Source organism: Thalassophryne amazonica, chromosome 6 (assembly GCF_902500255.1).
Source record: "Thalassophryne amazonica chromosome 6, fThaAma1.1, whole genome shotgun sequence".
Lineage (NCBI taxonomy): Eukaryota > Metazoa > Chordata > Actinopteri > Batrachoidiformes > Batrachoididae > Thalassophryne > Thalassophryne amazonica.
The window spans coordinates 121,473,252-121,495,141 of NC_047108.1; the positions used below are offsets into that span (position 1 = coordinate 121,473,252).

Consider the following 21,890-nt stretch of genomic DNA (forward strand, 5'->3'; position numbering starts at 1 on the left):
CAGTGACTCCAATACATACGAACGTCTGAAGAGAGACCCCACGAGCGGCTATAACAAGAAAATCATTAGCTACCTCCAAAACCTGGAGAAAGAGGGACTCATCGACAGGCAGACATACTACAGACTGTACCCTGGGGACGCCACTCCGTGCATCTATGGACTGCCCAAAATCCACAAACAGGACGTGCCACTCAGGCCTATTGTATGTAGCACAGATTCCATCACATACAATGTGGCCAAGCACCTCAAGTGGATTTTGGCTCCTCTAGTGGGTAACTCAGACCAGCATGTGGAGAACGCACAAGATTTTGTGAACAAGATCAAGGACCTGCAGCTGGAGGCAGATGAAACAATCGTGTCTTTTGATGTGACTTCGTTGTTCACCTGCATCCCCACTGCTGAGGCCGTCTCAGCTGTGAGGCAGAGACTGCTGGAGGATGTGTCTCTACTTGAAAGGACCAAACTCATACCAGACCACATCTGCCAGCTCTTGGAGATTTGTCTACAATCTGTCTTAACACCACGTATTTCCTGTTTAGGGGGAATTACTACAGGCAGATTCATGGCTGTGCGATGGGGTCTCCGGTATCCCCCATTTTGGCCAATCTGTACATGGAGCGAGTGGAGAAGACAGCCTTGACGTCTTTCACGGGCATCTCTCCCAGTCACTGGTTCAGATATGTTGATGACACATGGGTTAAAATCAAGCAACAGGAAGTTGAGGACTTTACAGAACACATCAACTCGGTGGACGCCAATATCAAGTTCACACGTGAGGATGCCAGAAACAACCATTTAGCCTTCTTGGACTGTGATGTTATGATTGGAGAGAACAGGCAGCTCCAGACAGGGGTTTACAAAAAACCAACTCACACTGACCAATATCTGCTCTTTGGTTCAAACCACCCCCTTGAACACAAGCTCTGGGTGATCAGGACGCTTCAACACAGAGCCCTACAGGTGCCCACAACTGCAGAGGGAAGGTCTAAAGAACAACAACTTGTCCGGAAAGCCCTCACAGTATGTGGGTACCCACGATGGTCCCTGGACAAAGTGCAGAAGTCCCAGAGACAAAGAGACCAGATAGACAGGAGACGGAGACAAGAAGAAGAGGAGTGTCTCTCCCTTATTTAGCAGGAGTAGGGGAAAAACTACAGAGGATCTTCAGACAGCACAAAATCCCAGTTTACTTTAAACCAGTTAACACCTTGAGACAGAAATTAGTTCACCCTAAGGACAGGATCCCTAGTTACAAACAGAGCAATGTAGTGTATTCTATCAGATGTCAGGAAAACTGTAACGAACACTACATAGGTGAGACTAAGCAACCTTTACACAAAAGGCTATACCAGCACCGCAGAGAGGGCGCCAGAGGACCTCAGTCTGCAGTTCATCTCCACCTTAAAGACACTAACCACACGTTTGAAGACAAGGAAGTTAAAATATTATCCAGAGAGAAGAAATGGTTTGAGAGAGGGGTCAAGGAGGCATTCTTCGTGAAATGTTTGAAACCCAGCCTTAACCGGGGAGGGGGTCTGAGACACGCTTTATCCCGTTTACAATGGGGTACTCGCGTCAAAGCAGTTTCAGTCTTTTGTTCATGGTAATGAGTCATTCACGTCATCAGCAGAGTCGTCAAGGGAGCCATCAGGAGAGGGACAGCTGCCCTGTCATTAGGAGGGTGCTAACTAGAGCACAATAGGTGCTAATTAGAGCTATTGTTTAGTCACCAGCCTATAGCAGTCTGCCTCTCGGTAGGAGGGGTCTGGTTAGGTTTAAAACTCCAGCTTTTGTGACTTCTTGATTATTCTTCTCTACAAGAGTCAAGACAGAGGTCAGACCACCAGAGCAAGAATTTTAGCTGAGGAAGCTTCTGCGATTTGAAGCGAAATGTCCTCGCGTCAAGCAACTCAGTCCAGTCGAAGATTCAAGCTTCTCTACGATGGAAACCACCTGGACAACTGAGAGCCTACACAGAAACATTGAGGGGGGAGGTACAATGAAACTGGGGTGGTCCTGCAGAACTACTGTACACCTCAAAAAAAAAAGACATCTTATACACCACAAAAAATTGTTTAAATATGAAATATGTACTGTATACTATCTATATACTGTAAACTATGGAGTAGTGCAAAAAATGGAGGTGTACATACATATACATATAAGAATAATCTACAGTTTAAAAAGTATCTAACATTTAGGGTAGTGATTGTGGAGGGAGATTGGGTTGGTTGTTGTCCATGTGTGTGTGTGTGGGGGGGGGGGGGGGGGGTTGCACTCACAGGAGTAGGTTTGTGGATGAGTGAGTGACTGTGTGTGTGTGTTATCAATGTTACCTTCTTCAAACAATGTTAACGTTATCAAAATGCCTTGGTGTTTCGAACAGAGGTTCTTGTGCTCATGTTTGTGTGAGCATAGTGAACACTGTGCGGGGGGGCTGAAGGAAAATGAGAGAGACACTTTGCAGAAGTTCAATGTTAGAGATGTGTTACATCATAATGAGAAGTTTTAATTATTTTCTGCCTCATTATGATCACCTGGCAGGACATATTAAGGAGACAATAGGGCCATCACACACTTGGAAATTAATGAATGTATAACACTGTCACCTGTTTATGGAACTGAATCTTAGCCAAATGTTCCAAGTTGATACAAGTTCCTGCTGGTCAGCAACAGGGTATGTTTAGGACCTTTATTGTGAAAGGCCAAAACAGAAGTGTATCTTTTCTCTGTTGTGTATTTGACTGTGAACGAACTATTCTACTACCAATGGACTACAAAAACCCCAAAAATGAGTGAGGGACAGGAAAAGAAAAATACCAAAACGGAAATATGGTTGAAAAAAGAAAGTAAGAAACTGGGTAGCAGGGCTGCCACGATTAGTTGACTAGTCACGATTATGTCGACTATCAAGTTCATCGGTAACTAATTTAATAATCAATGTCATCGTTTATCTTTTCAAGCTTTGTTTTTCTCTCAAAGCTGGTGCACATTCCGCTGCCTTTCTGTCCTTCCGCAGTCGTGGTAATCTCGGTCAGCCGTGATGTCACCGGAAAAGTTATGCCCAAACAATATCATGGTTAGCCAGCAATGAACCTCAAACATTTGGGAGCACTTTAACCCAATTAAAGAGGAAAACATGCAGTGCAAAATCTGCACGGCAGAACTTGCCTTCCACAGTAGTACAACAGCGATGCAGGAGCATCTGAGAAGGAAGCACGTGGTGGCTGATTCTGACAAAGCGAGACAGTAGTCTCAGCAAGCTAAATGGCTAGTCAGCCGCTAACATTAATGTCTATTGTGAGCTACTTACTTATATTGATAGCTGTAGACGTTAACATTTAGGATGATGATTTCATTAGCCTTAGTACACGTGTTTGCTGTAATGTTATAACATCAATGTCATGTTTTAATAGGAAATGTAATACCATAACGTAACGTAATAACAAATAACAGAATAATGTTTTATAATGCTACGTTACAGTGCTAAAAAATTATGTTCCTCTTCAAATGGATAGCTTTTTTACCAAGTAAAAGTTGAATGAACTATTAGGATTCTCTCCAGCGCAGTGCCCCTATGCTGTGATTTAGCCAGCATAAGAGAGCTTTTCTGTTTTGTTTTTTTCAAAGGACATGTCGCACGTTATTTAAGATCTCAGTAGTTAACATCACACACAGTGCCCATCAAAATGCAGGAAATAGTGTTTCAAAGGGTTACGAATTTGAAAAATTTCTTGAGGGGGATGCCTCCGGACCCTCCTACAATAATCGCACATGCAACACTCGTCGCGCGGCTATGCCCTGCTAAGTTCCCCACTACACTGTGAAAAAAATCCTGGTGAGAACCCTGACTATCATCTTATTTGTCTTTATTTTTAGTTAGTACATACCTTAAACACTTCAAGCTTGAAGCTAATGATGGTTATATAAGCTAAGTCACAACTGACGTATAAACTGATTAGTCGCCTCATCACAAAAATAACAGATGACTAGTTAATCAAAACTAGTCACTTCTTCTCTACAAGAAGAAGTTCTTCTTGAAGTTCTTCACTTCTTCTCTACAACTTCTTCTCTACAAGAGTCAAGACAGAAGTCAGACCTCCAGAGCAAGAATTTTAGCTGAGGAAGCTTCTGCGATTTGAAGCGAAACGTCCTCGCGTCAAGCAACCCAGTCCAGTCGAAGATTCAAGCTTCTCTACAGTTGATCAAAATATTCGTTTCTGGCAGCCCTACTGCGTAGGCCACATGGTGGACTGTGTGAGTGTCTGTGTGAGAACACAACAGGAGTGAAATCAGACACCACTTTCAAGGTATGGAATCATTATTATTCAGTCTTATTGAAAAGTATGTAATTTTTTTACTGAATACATCAAGGGTTTACAAAGAGGCGGAGACTGATGATATGTTGATCGCAAAATACAAGAATTTTATATGAAAACCAAGTTTCAATTTCAATTTATTTGTTCTTTTACATGAGAATGTACAGTACAAAAACAATACATTCACAGTAAGAACAGGAGTAGGATGAAGACTAAGTCTTTAGTCCCTACCCCATTCTCACACAAAAAATACAATAAACAATTAACATAGATGGCCACATACAGTATGATTTTTTTTTTTTTTTTACATTGTTTTTACAAATAAGACTTCAACATTTCTTTTTTAAATTTATATTTAAATTGAATAATATTTGAACATAATTTTAATTCATTTCCCAAAGAGTTCCATAACTTAACTCCAGCATATGAGACACTCATTTGTTTAAGTGTTGTTCTCGAAAGGGGTAATTTAAAATCAAGATTTCGTCTACTATTTTCATCATTCATAAGAAAATATTTATCAAAATTTATGGTAACAAATTATGTCGAGCTTTAAACATGATTATCAATGTCTGTAAAGAAATAAGGTCTTTAAGTTTTAACAGCCCTGACTTCAAATAGAGTCCAGAAGTGTGCGCTTTTGGAGGAGCTCTATGCAGAACTCGTATCACTTTTTTTTGTAAAATAAATAAAGGCATTAAATTAGAATTATAGGAATTACCCCAGACTTCCAAGCAATACATAAAATATGGGAGAATTAAGGAGCAATACAAAATTCTCATTGCATTATAATTAACCAAAAATTTTACTTTGCTCAAAATAGCAACATTTTTACTGACTTTCTTATTTAGGCAATGTGTTGCTTCCATTTTAGCTTCTCATCTATAATAACCCCCAGAAATCTAAATTCTGACACTCTTTCAATTTTAATCCCATGAAAAATAAATTCAACAGTATCTCTTTGTCTTTGATTCGTAAATAACATACTTAGTTTTACTTAAATTCAGTGAAAGTTTATTCACATTAAACCATTTTTGAAGTAGGGCCATTTCTTGCTCAACTATATTAAATAATTCATCCAAATTCTTTCCAGAACAAAAAAAATTTGTATCATCTGCAAAAAGTACAAACCTTAATATTTTTGACACATCACATAAGTCATTTATATACAAAATAAAACATTTTGATCCCAAAACAGAACCTTGCGGAATTCCACATTGAATCTTTCTACAGTTTCATACCTGTCCTGCATATTCAACATACTGCTGTCGGTTTTCTAAATAACTTGTCATCCATTTTAACACGACCCCTCTAATTCCATACGCCTGTAACTTGGCTAATAAAATTTGATGATCAAGAGTATCAAAAGCCTTTTTATAAAATCGATAAACACTCCAATTGTATGTTTTTTGTTATTCAATTCTATAGCAAGTTCCTGTTGATCGATTACTTCTAAATCCAAACTGACTGTCATGTAACAGGCCATGTTTTTCAATAAAATAATCAAATTTATCTACAAATATTTTTTCCAGAACTTTGGAAAACTGTGAAAGCAAAGTATAGGCCTATAGTTAGTGAGACTGTGACAGTCACCTGACTTAAAAAGGGGTATGACTTTAGCCACCTTCATTTTATTTGGAAAGACACCAGTGTTAAAAGGATGAATTTCAAAGGCTTAGCAATGCAATCTATAGTTTTCTTTACAATAAACATATCCAAACCATCACAATCACATGATTTTTTGCCCTTCATTTTGGGTACAGTGGCAATTATGTCACACTCATCAACTTCACCAAGATAGAAGGATTTTAAAACTTTACTTTCAAGTCACCAGTTCTCTTCAGTATCATTTGAATGAATGGCATTTGCAAGAGATGGACCGACGTTGACAAAATATGAATTAAATTCTTCTGCCATTTCTGCAACACTTATTTCTTTATTTTGGTCATTAAATAAAAAAGATGGATGAATATGAGACACTTAGTTACCAATTATGTCCCTTAACACTTTCCATGTTTCCTTAATATTACTTTTGTTTTCAGATAACAACAATGAATAATCTTTTCTTGCATTTCTCGTAATATTTGTCAACTTATTTTTATACGCGTTATATCGTTTTTCAGCATATTCTGTTTTGAATTTTATGAAATCTCTATACAATTTATTCTTTATTTTACATGCTTTTAAAATCCCCTTTGTTAACCAGGGTTTGCCATCAAATTTATTTTGTTCTTCTAATATTTTAATTGGACAGTTCTTATCATACAACATTAAATATCTACTCAAGAATTCATCATATGCCTTATTTGCATTATTACTTTTACATACCCTGTCCCATTCTTCTTTCATAAGATCTTTCCTAAATCTAATGAGATTTTCCTCAGTCCTAATTCTAATTATTTTGTTACCTTTTTTATGCTCAGTTTTCTTGACCTGGCAGGAATATGCTATAAATACAGGAAGATGATCAGTTATGTCATTTATTAGAAGACCACTTTTAACTGTATTTTCTATTAGGCCTACATTTAAAAATATATTGTCTATTAATGTAGCACAGCTGGAAGTGACTCGACTAGGTTTAGTGATGGCTGGATAAAGACCTTTACTGCACATGATATCTAGGAAATTTGAACTATTCATATCAGTAGATACATTTAAAAGATTAATATTGAAATCTCCACAAATTATAAATGTTTTATTGTCATTCAAACAAAATAAAATATCATCCAATTTATCTATAACTGTTTTTACACTACAACCAGGAGCTCTATATATACATGAAACCAAAATATTTTTTGCTTCTCCATTTCAATCTCAATAGTTAAACATTCCATCAAATCTTCAATTGCAGTGGTCATGCATTCGACTTTTTTGCATTTAAAGTCACTGCAAACAAATAAGGCAACACCTCCACCTTTTCTGTTAGTTCTGTTAACATAAAATAATTCATAACCACCAAAATGAAAGTCAACCCCTTTATCCTCATTCAGCCATGTCTCAGACAAAGCCACATTAAATCTGTCCTGAAACGTTTCCAAATAATTTCTGATTTCAACAAAATTAGAATACATGCTGCGACAATTGAAAGTAGGGAAGTAAAGGAATTGAAGTAAGGAAAATGCTTTACCAATTTCAATACTGTTTTTAAAGTCACTTTCAGTATAATACTTACATGTATCAGATACAAATGTGTGCAAGTTTGTGTCTGAGTCCAAATCATACTCAAAATCATAGAAATGACAGTCAGTGTCTTCGGCTCGCGTCAATTGTCCAGCAGTCATTAAAATTAATTAGTACATTGAACGGCCTCCAGGCCGCTATCCCCTCGATACTGTGTCAATTTACACATACCTTATTTGTCCTTGATTATGCTTTCTTCGTAATTTTCCAAAGACGCACAGAGAGCCTTCACACTGGTAGTTATTAATTAAAGCCACATTACCACCATATTCCATTTGGAGACAAAAAACAACCCAGGTTGAGTGTGTACTGGAGTAAATCATGAAGTGGACTGTAGCTTAACACAGGTGGACTGACCTTCAAGCAAGTAATAGTTAGCACTTTGGGTTATGTCACTTTTATAGCTAAAAATAGCTATGAATCTGTTGTGTATTTTTCAGAGACTGTATGGCTAATTTTATTTTTATCAGTTACATCAGGACTTTCACAAGTTAGAGTTGGAAGTAATAATTTCTAACCTGGTATATAATTTTTTTTAAAGATAGTGTTGATTGTAGTGCGATATCCCCTTTATGTTCTTGCATTACATTTGTTGTCTATTTATTTCTATCGATATATTTAAGGTGACAATATTGTTCAAGTTGATGTTTAAATTTCTCTCAGCAATGCAAAAAAGCTACAATTTTAATGTAGCCAACTTTCATTTATTTATTTAATTATCCATTTGGCACCAGCATCACAACAAAAACCCCAAAGGATACCCAAACCTGTGATCAATTTTTGGAATTGAAATATTACTGACCTGCCATGCACATTTATTTATATTTTATAAACAGACCCTATATTATTGTAAAGGCAAAGGCTATACGCCCAACCGTTGGGCAGATAAATATAACGTCTTACCTTATTCGCCCAACCGTTGGGCAGATAAGTCATATATTGAATAGTAGAGAAGCTTGAATCTTCGACTGAACTGGGTTGCTTGATGTGAGGACGTTTCACTTCAAATCACAGAAGCTTCCTCAGCTAAAATTCTTGCTCTGGTAGTCTGACTTCTGTCTTGACTCTTGTAGAGAAGAATAAACCAGAAGCCAACAAAAGCTGGAGTTTTTAACCTAACCAGACCCTCCTCCCGAGAGGCCGACTGCTATAGGCTAGTGACTAAACAATAGCTCTAATTAGCACCTATTGTGCTCTAGTTAGCACTCTCCTAATGATGGGATGGAAGCCTCCCCTGATGGCTCCCTGGACGACTCTCCTGATGACGTGAATGAATCATTACCATGAACAAAAGACTGAAACTGCTTTGACCTGAGTACCCCATTGTAAACAGGGGACAAAGCGTGTCTGAGACCCGCCCCAAGGTTAAGGTTTGGTTTCAACTGTTTTACAAAGAATGCGTCCTTGACACCTCTCTCAAAACATTTCTTCACTCTGGCTAAGATTTTAACTTCCTTGTCCTCAAATGTGTGGTTAGTGTCTTTAAGGTGGAGATGAACTGCAGACTGAGGTCCACTGGCGACCTCTCTGCGGTGCTGGTATAGCCTCTTGTTTAAAGGTTGCTTAGTCTCACCTATGTAGTGTTCATTACAGGTTTCCTGACATCTGATAGAATACACTACATTGCTCTGTTTGTAACTAGGGATCCTGTCCTTAGGGTGAACTAATTTCTGTCTCAAGGTGTTAACCGGTTTAAAGTAAACTGGGATTTTGTGCTGTCTGAAGATCCTCTGTAGTTTTTCCCCTACTCCTGCTAAATAAGGGAGAGACACTACTCTTCTTCTTGTCTCCGTCTCCTGTCTATCTGGTCTCTTTGTTTTCTGGGACTTCTGCACTTTGTCCAGGGACCATCGTGGGTACCCACATACTGTGAGGGCTTTCCATACAAGTTGTTGTTCTTTAGCCCTTCCGTCTGCAGTTGTGGGCACCTGTAGGGCTCTGTGTTGAAGAGTCCTGATCACCCAGAGCTTGTGTTCAAGGGGGTGGTTTGAGCCAAAGAGCAGATATTGGTCAGTGTGAGTGGGTTTTCTGTAAACCTCTGTCTGGAGCTGCCTGTTCTCTCCAATCATAACATCACAGTCTAAGAAGGCTAAATGGTTGTTTCTGGCATCCTCACGTGTGAACTTGATATTGGAATCCACCGAATTGATGTGTTCTGTGAGACTTCACAGATGTCAGGAAAACTGTAATGAACACTACATAGGTGAGACTAAGCAACCTTTAAACAAGAGGCTATACCAGCACCGCAGAGAGGTCACCAGTGGACCTCAGTCTGCAGTTCATCTCCACCTGAAAGACACTAACCACACGTTTGAGGACAAGGAAGTTAAAATCTTAGCCAGAGAGAAGAAATGGTTTGAGAGAGGTGTCAAGGAAGCATTCTTTGTAAAACAGTTGAAACCAAACCTTAACCTTGGGGCGGGTCTCAGACACGCTTTGTCCCCTGTTTACAATGGGGTACTCAGGTCAAAGCAGTTTCAGTCTTTTGTTCATGGTAATGAGTCATTCACGTCATCAGGAGAGTCATCCAGGGAGCCATCAGGGGAGGCTTCCATCCCATCATTAGGAGAGTGCTAACTAGAGCACAATAGGTGCTAATTAGAGCTATTGTTTAGTCACTAGCCTATAGCAGTCGGCCTCTCGGGAGGAGAGGTCTGGTTAGGTTAAAAACTCCAGCTTTTGTTGGCTTCTGGTTTATTCTTCTCTACAAGAGTCAAGACAGAAGTCAGACTACCAGAGCAAGAATTTTAGCTGAGGAAGCTTCTGTGATTTGAAGCGAAACGTCCTCACATCAAGCAACCCAGTCCAGTCGAAGATTCAAGCTTCTCTACTTTGGAAACCACCTGGACAACTGAGAGCCTACACAGAATCATATATTGAATGTTACATGCACAACCGTTGGGCAAATAAATATAACGTCTTACCTTATTCGCCCAACCATTGGGCAGATAAGTCATACATTGAATGTTACATGCACAACCGCTGGCCAAATAAATATAATGTCTTATCTTATTCGCCCAACCGTGATTGTGTATTTGACACATTTTGTGCATCTAAACAATGTTTTTTACACCACTTTTTAAGGCTCTACTGCGGCGTATGTTTGAGACATTTAACAGCGCCGTCTTTAATTACTGCGAAAACACCGCAATGGATGAAAACGAAAACACCGCAATGGATGAAATCAGACAAACTTCATAAGCATTTTGAACGGAAGCCTGTTAACAACAATGAAACACTTTTTGAACAAAATGCTGGTTGCTGGCTGTAAGATGGTGCTAGTTTGACACTGTACCCAGAGTGTGATGAGCCAAACAGAACCACTTTAGATCACAGCTCCTCCGCGGACTGCGAACCCTCCTGCAGCCGGCGAGAAAATATCCGCCTTTTTTCCCTCCCGCGTTGAAACCGAACGTGAGCTTACAAGAGCACTCATTGGTCGGTTGTGGTTGGGCGTATATGCTCGAGAATTTACTTTACTGACCCAACGGTTGGGCGTATAGCCACTCCATATTGTAAATCATGAGATTCATAGTGTAGGTGACGATCAAAATGATAAAGTGGTGGAACTCAGAACAGAGGATTTTCGGTTGAGATTCCCGTCACACCGGAATATCAATGCAAGGTCCTTAATACCCAAGTTGCCCCCAGTGTGCTGATGAGCAACTTGCATGGCAGCCTCCTGACATTGTAGTGTGTCAATGTGAGGCATCATTGTAAAGTGCTTTAATAACCTACTTCGGATGGAAAAGCACTATAGAAATGTAGTCTATTAACCATAAGTGACATATTCATTCTTATTTGTGTTCTGAAAAGGCAGCAGAAGCTATCTACAGGCACAGAATTTATATTTCTTCTGATCACGAAGAAAAAATGTGCAACTGTTACTTTTTATTCCAACTCAATTTTTTTCTTGTAAAACCCCTGAGAGTTATGTGATCTTATGAATGCTACTTTACTTCACAATGCAACACTGTCAAAATGTCTTTTTATTTATTAAAGACGTCCTTGTACTCAGTCTAATCTCGCTGACAAGTTAACAAATTCATACTTTGTTTTATACAAGCCATCGCTGAACTAAAGACAACTCAGTGTGGGAAAACAAAGATCTCTCTGTCCCTTCATCATATGGGTTTAGGTTTTGCTTTCTGTCATGATCATTAGTGCAGGATTTTCCTGGTTAGCAATTACATGTAGACTGGACTTAAAAAAAAAAAAGTAAGACAAGCAAAAGAAGTAAAGTCACTGAGTTGAGATACAAACACTAAGGATAAAACATAAATCATTCTTGCAATTTAATTCCAAAATCCAGCTGAGTAACTCTGAAGCTCCTGGAACTGCAGTTAAAAGTTTCACAACGTTTTCAAAATGGATTATATGAAATCATTCAATCAAACCCATGCAAAACACAACACAAACACACAGCAAATATCAGTGTGTGAAATCGGTGCCAGTAAACTGCACAGACTGACGGGGGGGGGGGGGGGGCTGATTCCATTCAATCACAAATTTCTCCAAACACATTCCGCAAACAACTGCTCTGTGCACGTTAAAAGTCTGAATCACAAACTGTAAACTGCATGAAGGTAAGTGAGGTCAAGTCAAACACACAAAGACAGTAAGTTAGCTTCCCAGCTAAAGTGAACATCAGCTAATGACAATAGCTGAGGACGGGCTGCGACTACTCTCTGGAACAGGTGCTATTACACTGTACATTATAAATGTGGAAAACGCTTGGTCTGAGCTATTGCTACATCACTACTGCATTAAAACGACAAAGTCGATTACTAAAACACATCATGCTGACTGTGTGTCAAGTGTGCTGCGGTAACCATTTTCGGTGGGCTATTTCTACACACAGACATTAGACTCTTCCTAGCTGGCATTCCCCAATCAGTGCTAGTCAGTGACGCTAACTGCTAACGTTACTTCTCGGTAACCAGCAACAGCGAAAGGAGGGGAGGGGGGCAAAACAAGCCCGCTAACCAGCTAGCTGATGCTAACAGACAAATTAGCCAAACAGCTAGAAACAGAGCAGCGTTTGCAAATGATTCCCTGCTTGTGTTGTCATGTTGCTTTGTGGCGCGGTTGCTCACAGGACTTACCTTGAAGAGCTTGATCTACAACATCTGTGATTTGTTTGATGAGAGGGCTGCAACAACAAACAATAGCAGCAGCAATTAGCCAACGACAGTTAGCCAAGTGTCGCCACCACAGACAGCAGCTGCAGTGCCACCTGTGCGTGTGTGTTTCTCAGGCAGCTATCACACAACAGACTGCGTTTGCTACGTTGCTGTCATAAATGATGGAGTTGAGGATAAAGAGGGAGTAATCGCTGGTCGGGATGCTGTAACTAGTGTGTGTGAGAGCCACTCAGCATGACAGCATCCTTCTTCATCTTGGGGTGAGAACAGATGTATGTATGTGTGTGGAGGGGGAGGGGGGGGGGAGTGCTCAAAGATCAGCCAGTAAAACACCGCCACCTGCTGGCTAAAAGTAGGAACAGCCACGAAGTGATGGTGAAATTCTCGAAGTGTCGATTCAGTAAAACCAAACACTGTGTGATCGTGCGTTCAGTGTTCTCAGAAAGCCATGATTCTTACCAATAGAATAGTTTAGGGGGTTGAAGCTAATTACATAGAGCTTGAGTGATTCACACCGTGAGGCTTAAAACAAATTAACTAGATGGGGCTCTCACTGAAATCCTTATGATTAAGCTACATGCTACATATTGTTCACTGTGACTCCGTGATTCAGTCAGTTCAGTCCAAAACTGAACCACTTTATTCTTGACTAACACACAACTCTTCCACCACATTTAGCCCATATTGTCCCCAAACTGTTTCAGGTATGACCTTGAGTTTAACTTTTCAAGGTCATCCAAGGTCAAAGATCAAGTGACAAATAGAAAGGTGACATTAATGACTTTGATCTTTTAAGGTCACTTAACATCAAAGATTGTGTAAATAATCGAAATGTGCTGTTTGACATTATATTAGTGTTTAATAGTAACAATAGGTGTGTCAAGATGTCAAGATGTTTATTTGCCACATGCAAATATACAATATGTAAAATGCAGTGAAAAGTGTCTTTGTACCTGCGCTGACAAAAACAATAACAACAACAATAGCAAAAGCATGAAATCATAAACACAAAAGTAAAAGGTGCAGTAAAAGTGAACTAATGTGTGTGTATATATATATATATATATATATATATATATATATATATATATATATATATATATATATAAAATATTGTTTACAGATGTACAAATATGCAAATGAGTTGTCAGGGGGGTTATGAAAAATGTAATAGGGGGGTTAAGTATGCAAAGAAAAAAAACTGCCCTCAACCTACATCTTTTAGAGTAAATGTCATGTAGGTCAGGCAGCGCGGTTTTGATAGTCTTCTCCACAGAGCGGACTACTCTCTTAAGGGCAGAGAAGTCCTGTTTGGTGCAACTGCCCATCCAAGTGATGATACTCCCACACAGAATGCTCTCGATGGTCATTAACCAAATCCTCCATGTAGCCATTCAGAATGATTTTGATCTTTTAGTGTCACTCAAGATCAAAGATCAAATGCCCAACAGAAAAGTGATGTATGACTTAATATTAATGTTTAATAGTAACCATAGTTGTATCTTTAACAAATTCCTCCAACATTCTAAAAATGACTTTGATCTTTTAAGGTCACATGAGATCAAAGATCACATGACCAATAGAAAGGAGACATATGACTTTATATTAGTGCTTAATAGTAACCATAGGTGTATCTTTGACCAATTTCTCCAAGTAGCCTTGAATAATGACTTTGATATTTAAAGGTCACTCAAGATCAAAGATCAAGTGACCAATAGAATGGTGATATATGACTTTATATTTTTAATAGTAACCATTGGTGTATCTCTAACCAATTCCTCCAAGTAGCCACTCCAATTGACTTTGATCCTTTAAGGTCACACAAGATCAAAGATCATACGATGAATAGAAAGAAGATATATGACTTTATATTAGTGTCTAATAGTAGCCATAGGCATATTTTTGGCCAATTTCTCCAAGTAGCCTTGAATAATGACTTTGATCTTTTAAGGTCACTCAAAATCAAAGATCATGTGACCAATAGAAAGATGATATATGACTTTATATTAGTGCTTAATATTAACCATAGGTGTATCTCTGACCAATTTCTCCAAGTAGCCTTGAATAATGACTTTGATCTTTTAAGGTCACTCAAGAGCAAAGATCAAATGACCAACAGAAAGGAGATATATAGCTTTATATTAGTGCTTAATTAACCATGGGTCTATCTTTGTTCAATTCCTCCAAGTAGCCTTGAATAATGACTTTGATCTTTAAAGGTCACTCAAGATCAAAGACAAAGTGACCAATAGATTGGTGATATATGACTTTATATTAGCATTTAATAGTAACCACAGTTGTATCCTTAACAAATTTCTCCAAGTAGCCATTCTAAAAATGACTTTGATCTTTTAAGATCACGCAAGAGCAAAGATCACATGACCAATAGAATGGAGACATATGACTTTATATTCGTGCTTAATAGTAACCATAGGTGTATCTTTGACCAATTTCTCCAAGTAGCCTTGAACAATGACTTTGATCTTTAAAGGTCACTCAAGATCAAAGATCAAGTGACAAATAGAATGGTGATATATGACTTTATATTAGTTTTTAATAGTAACCATTGGTGTATCTCTAACCAATTCCTCCAAGTAGCCACTCCAATTGACTTTGATCCTTTAAGGTCACTCAAGAGCAAAGATCAAATGACCAACAGAAAGGAGATATATGGCTTTATATTAGTGCTTAATTAACCATGGGTCTATCTTTGATCAATTCCTCCAAGTAGCCTTGAATAATGACTTTGATCTTTTAAGGTCACTCAAAATCAAAGATCATGTGACAAATAGAAAGGTGATATATGACTTTACAGTTGTATGAAAACGTTTGGGCACCCCTGATAATTTTAATGATTTTCCTTTATAAATCATTGGTTGTTTGGATCAGCAATTTCAGTTAAATAGATCATATAGCAGACAAACACAGCGATGTTTGAGAAGTGAAATGAAGTTTATAGGATTTACAGAAAGTGTGCAATAATTCTTTAAACAAAAGGTGCATAAATTTGGGCACCCCAACAGAAAAAATACATCAGTATTTAGTAGATCTTCCTCTTGCAGAAATAACAGCCTCTAAACGCTTCCTATAGCTTCTAATGAGAGTCTGGATTCTGGTTGAAGGTATTTTGGACCATTCGTCTTTACAAAACATCTCAGGTTTGTTGGTTTCTGAGCATGGACAGCCCGCTTAAAATCACACCACAGAATTTCAATAATATTCAGGTCAGGGGACTGAGAATTCCAGACATTCCAGAATGTTGTACTTGTTCCTGTGTGTGAATGCCTTAGTAGATTTCACACCATGTACCACCATAGATGGATGGACATCTGAGGCTGAAAACAATGACCTCACTGTCTCCAGGCTAACAAATAGCCTTCTTCCAATTGTGACGTATCAGTTTAACAATCAGCAATCCTATATCACTGTTACAGAACATTGATTCACATCTTAATGCCTTCATTCTGAAAACCCCATGGTTCACTGTGTCACCATTTGTGGCCACTTTCCTGAACGTTCAGGCTGTGGGAGCCGCTCATAGTGCCACAGAGATATTGGGATATTGCCTCATTCAAGTCATAGCGAGCTTTTGTGGAATCACTAAACATCGCATTGCTGAATAAAGAATCAATATAATATCATATTGTGATGAAACTTGTGAATTATTCCCATTAAGGGCCTGTTCCTCCTCATCTACGTCATAATGTTTCATGACCTTTTTGACCCAGTCCATCCATCTTTTCCTCTTCTGTTTCCAAGAAAAATCCAGTTCCATTATTTGATGCTCCTTGATGGTTCCTCTTCCTCTCACCGTGTCACGTGACAAAACCACCTCAACTTTACTGCTCTCACCTTCTTCTCAATATAAAAATAAAACTATAAATAAACAAATACAGGCATAAAGAAATAAATGGAAATGTAATGAACTGGAAGAGCACTTTGTCAGGCACTAAAATTCTAATAAGACTAAAACTGTGAAACAGAACAAAATTCTCACTGGTATTTCTGTAGATTGTAAATTCCACCTGCGTCATTAAATAATTAATTTCACTCCAGGGATCAATAAAGTTCTATCTTCTCTCAAATAAGACATCGATTTTGTCATTATATATTAATAAAAATGCAATATCCCTGCAGAGCTTCACATATTTGTAATATACCTGCATGCTATTAAACTGTTCCCTTAAAAACAGCCTGTCAAGGCTGTATGTGTATGAGGCTTTTTTAAATCAGTGTGATATCTTTGCGACAATAATGACTGTCATCTTGTCAGTTGTGAAACAGAAATGTCTTTTTGTGAATAACCTCAAGATTTAGTCTCATCTTCATTGAACTCTCTTATAAATAAACATTAAAAAATCAAATTAAATATTACAGTAAATATTAGGCTAAATAAACATCAAAAGACTAAGTCTCAATAAACATTAGAATAAAAGTCAAAATAAATACCTAAAATCTAAAAACAGGAAAAAAAAAGAATTAGTCTTTTAGTATAACAAGAAATAAATAAAATAAATAAAACTTAGTCTAAATAAATATTTATAGTGAAAATAAATATCCAGAATCGAAACAAATATTACACTATACATCGTAGTCTAAATAAAAATCTAAATTTGAAATAAATATAGTAAGTCCCTTCGGCTGCTCCCTTGTTTGCACTCTGGATCGCCACAGCAAATCAAAGGTTGATCTGCATGTTGAATTGGCACAGGTTTTACACCGGATGCCCTTCCTGACGCAACTCCACATTACATGGAGAAATGTGGCAGGGGTGGGATTTGAACCTGGAACCTTCTGCACTGAAACCAAGTGCGTTAACCACTTGGCCACCACCCCTGCATATATTTGTCTAAAATAAACATAGAAAGTCTCCATAAATATTAGAATAAAGCTTAGTCTAAATAAACATGCAAAGTCCAAATAAATATTACATTAATATGTTAATCTAAATACATATAAATATAAACAGTCTAAATAAATATTTATAGTTGAAATAAATATTCAGAATCTAAACAAATATTACACAAAATATTGTAGTCTAAATAAAAATGTAAATTTGAAATAAATATTATAATAAATATCTTTGTCTAAATACACATGGAAAGTCTAAATAAATATTACAGTAAATATCTTTGTCTATATAAGTTCAAGTGTCAGTCCATGTGGGCATCTGCCCCTGTCCACTGCCAGAAAAACAGCACACCAGACATGGTGAGAAGCTCGACTATCCAGGAGGGACTCTGTGTAGAGCTGCTATTTCTTTGCATTGAAAGGAGCCAGCTGAGGTGGTTTGGGCACCTGGCGAGGATTCCCCCGGTTGTCTAACTAGGAGGAGGCCCCGGGGAAAACTCAGGACACACTGGAAGGGTTATACTTCCCAGCTGGCTTGGGAACACCTCAGGATCCCCTGGGAAGAGTTACAGGACTTACAGGAGTTACAGGATGATGATAGGGAAGTGTGGACTGAGCTGCTTGGTCTGCTGCCACCGCGACCCGGACGGGATAAGTAGTAGAAAATGAATGAATGAATGCTAAAACTTTGTCTATATAAATATCTAAAGTCGCAATAAATATTAGAATAAACATCTTTGTCTAAATAATGAAAAGTCTAAAATATTACAGTAAATATCTTGGTCTATATAAATATTACAGCAAATCTTAGTCTAAATCAATATTTAAAGTCAGACTAAATGCTACAATAAATATCAGTCAAAATAACAAACAGCATTCTTTCCAATTTTTGTTTACTTAAACATATGATATTTTTGTCTGTCTGATGTTACGATTTCTGAATTCAGTACCAGGAACTGTCCTTGTTATCACCTATAATAACCCCAACTCAGACAGTAGTGAAGTAAATGGTGAAAGATCGTCACTTTCGTTGAGATTTGAATAATCACTCCTATATAAGGAAACCAATGTGCAGATTGAACTTAGTAAATTAAATCACACACACACTCATGCTTTTAATATATAAATGATTTACTGCCTCCTGCTGGATTGGCCTGTGAGTCCAGAATGCAAATATCAATGTCCATTGTTCAGTGTTGTTAGCTAATATATGTAGCTTATCTAAAAAATATTAATCCTGTAAATGTTTGCTTTGGGGCAACATTCATCTTTGACCCAAAATACATAAGTATGCCAAAGGCAAATGTCAGCTCTCCACAGTTTGTCCATGATAGAAATTCCACACATGCACGCACAGCTTTTTGTCTTTTCTGCACTGTGCTATAAGCAGGTGCTTTTAATTTGACAAACCAAGACAGTGGACAGAAGACATGAAAAGCAATACGCATTTCACAGTTATGTCACTCATGGTAACAGCAACATAACACTTAACTAAATTGACTAAACCAACTGAACTACAAAAACACAATAAATCAATAACACTAACAACACTATTGAAGTAGCATGAACCATGCTAATTAAAACCTCAAAACCAGGAACTGTCCATGTTATGACCTATAATAACCCCAAATCACATATAGTGAAGTAAATGGTGACAGATCATCTCTTTTATTGAGATTTGAATAATCACTCCTATATAAGGAAACCAATGTTCAGACTGAACTTCGTAAATGAAATCTCACACACACACTCATGCTTTTAATATATAGATGATTTACTGCCTCCTGCTGGATTGGCCTGCGAGTCCAGAATGCAAATATCAATGTCCATTGTTCAGTGTTGTTAGCTAATATATGTAGCTTATCTAAAAAATATTAATCCTATCAATGTTCAGTTTTGGCGCCGTTCACCCTTGACCCAAAATACATAAGCATGCCAAAGGCAAATGTCAGCTCTCCACAGTTTGTCCGTGATAGAAATTGCACGCATGCACGCACAGCTTTTTGTCTTTTCTGCAGTGTGCTATAAGCAGGTGCTTTTAATTTGACAGTAGACAGAAGACATGAAAAGCAATACGCATTTCACAGTCACTCATGGTAACAGCAACATAACACTTAACTAAATTGACTAAAGCAACTGAACTACAAAACAATAAATCAATAACACTAACACTGTTAAAGTAGCATGAACCACACTAATTAAAACCTCAAAACCAGGAACTGTCCATGTTATGACCTATAGTAACCCCAAAATCACACAGTAGTGAAGTAAATGGTGAAAGATCATCTCTTTCATTGAGATTTGAATAATCACTCCTATACAAGGAAAACCGATGTTCAGATTTGTCTATAATCATTTCAAGAAACACAATGTTCAAATTCAATTTCTTTCGCTGGCAGGATAAATCATTTTGGAGGAGGATCAACTGCTTGAAAATCCCCCATTAGTGTTAGTGTAGTGAATACCTTCGACCACTAGATGCCGGTGTTGACAAGGAAAATTAATCACTCGTGCGTATGTTCCACATGATCAGCTCATTATTGAATCGCATCCGCTTTCTCCACGGGTTTAACTTCATGCATAAATGTCAGGTGTAAGTGTATTAACTCCCTAACAATTTACAGTCACCAAAATGTCTATAGCAAGACGTTAGAAGAGCGTGGTGGTGACTGAGCTGGAACACGTGCTGATGTGTTCGGGTTCAGGCAGAGTTCAGTCTGTGGCTGCGGTCCAGCTGGCAGTCTCCTGTGGGAACGTCCCACGATCCCACTGAATAGGCTCGTTAATCTTGCACAGAAAAAAATATCTCGCACAGCTTCTGGGTGGAATTCTCAGGTGGGAGGCTAGGGGGCGTACTCACAAGCTATCCCGCCCTGTGACCCCGTCCGCCATTTTGAAAGTGGTCAAAACACAACTGTGGCAAAACAGCCCGGTTTTACAAAGTTAACATACACACTTTTCTAAACATAAAAATCCCCTACGGACTCAAACAACTCCAAAATGACCCAGGACCTTTCGTAAAATATATGCACATCACACCTTCTTTACTGTTCAAGATCAAAATACACATCATTCCTGTTCTGTTATTTATCAAAGGCGTAAGGACATTTACAAAAGGGACATCTTTCCTACTAAATTATTTACACAAATTCTTTATTTATTTCTTATTATTTTTAGAAAAAGCGTATCCTCCTTCTTGTAGAGACATTTACAAGAAACACATCTTCCCTGCTCAAAAAAGCACATTTTCCAGTAATGGGTATTTGTCAAAGGTACATCTTATATGTTGGGGTTTTACAACACACACTTTCTTCCAGTTCTATAATAAATGTTTGGTTTTCCCTGTCATTTGCACTTAGATGCATACTAAAAAAAAAAAAAAAAAAAAACACTTTGCATTTTATGCAAATTAGAGCAGTAAGCTTTATTGCAGTCAGTGCTGCCAACAGACAAGTGATGGAATTCTGATGTTGCCAGAGAAGTGAAAAGGACAGAAAATAAACTGTTGAAATCCATTGGGTAAATGTAGCAAGTTTGAAAGAATCTGTTCAGTCAGAAATTTTTCAAGGGTGAAGGAAATCTTAATTTTCTTACTTTTGATTCCACTGGGGGAGGAAGCCAGAGCACCCGGAAAGAACCCATCCAAACTCCACACAGAAAGGCCACAGGTGGAAATCAAACCCATGACCTTCTCGCAGTAAGGCAACAGTGCTAACCACTAATCCACCATGTTGCCTTCAATCTATTAACTGGCCCCGAAACAGTATTAGTCAGCTGATGACGTTTGGATGCTTTATTTTATTAACATATCTGTCCGTGTAGAGTCGGTGGTGGTGCAGAATGATTGAGATCGTTTTGATGAGCAGGTTGCCATGATCATCTTCTTCCAGCAAGTTCTGCTGCTGGAAATCATCTGCCAGGTGCAGGAACACCACAGGCTTTGTGACCTCTAACACCTCAAGCTGCACCTTCCTGACAACACCATGGGACATCAAGTCCATCAATCTGTTGTTCTGTGCCAAAGTTAGCCGTTTCTGTTTATGGGCTGGATTTTCTGGTAATATTGTCGGCACAGCAGACTGTAGTAAAAGGTGGTGGGAGGAATCCTGATAATGAATTCCTGCAGGTAAGAAAGTACACCTGTTAACTTATGGCACTGAAATGTTAGAAAGGTATGATGTTTCATACAATTGCAAACTATTACAAAGGAGACCATTATGGCAGTACAGTAGTGTTCAGAATAATAGTAGTGCTATGTGACTAAAAAGATTAATCCAGGTTTTTGCAACCACCTGCAGTTACCTTCACATGCAGAACCTTCACTTCACTCACGAGCAGCAAACTGTGTCCAAGAACTCTTTAATCGAGCAAATTATGTTTTAACAAAGAGATTTCT

The 21,890-nt window shown here is 38.2% G+C and overlaps 1 protein-coding gene across 1 annotated transcript in view; it reads right to left on the reverse strand.

Moving 5' to 3' along the window:
* Positions 1-12,624, reverse strand: part of rerea (arginine-glutamic acid dipeptide (RE) repeats a) — a 353,076-nt gene extending 340,452 nt beyond the window's left edge. Inside the window, exon 1 of the mRNA XM_034173287.1 lies at positions 12,605-12,624. The gene's annotated coding sequence lies outside the window, so the exon portion shown is untranslated. The remainder of the gene's footprint in view (positions 1-12,604) is intronic.
* Between the last annotated feature and the right edge of the window lie 9,266 nt (positions 12,625-21,890).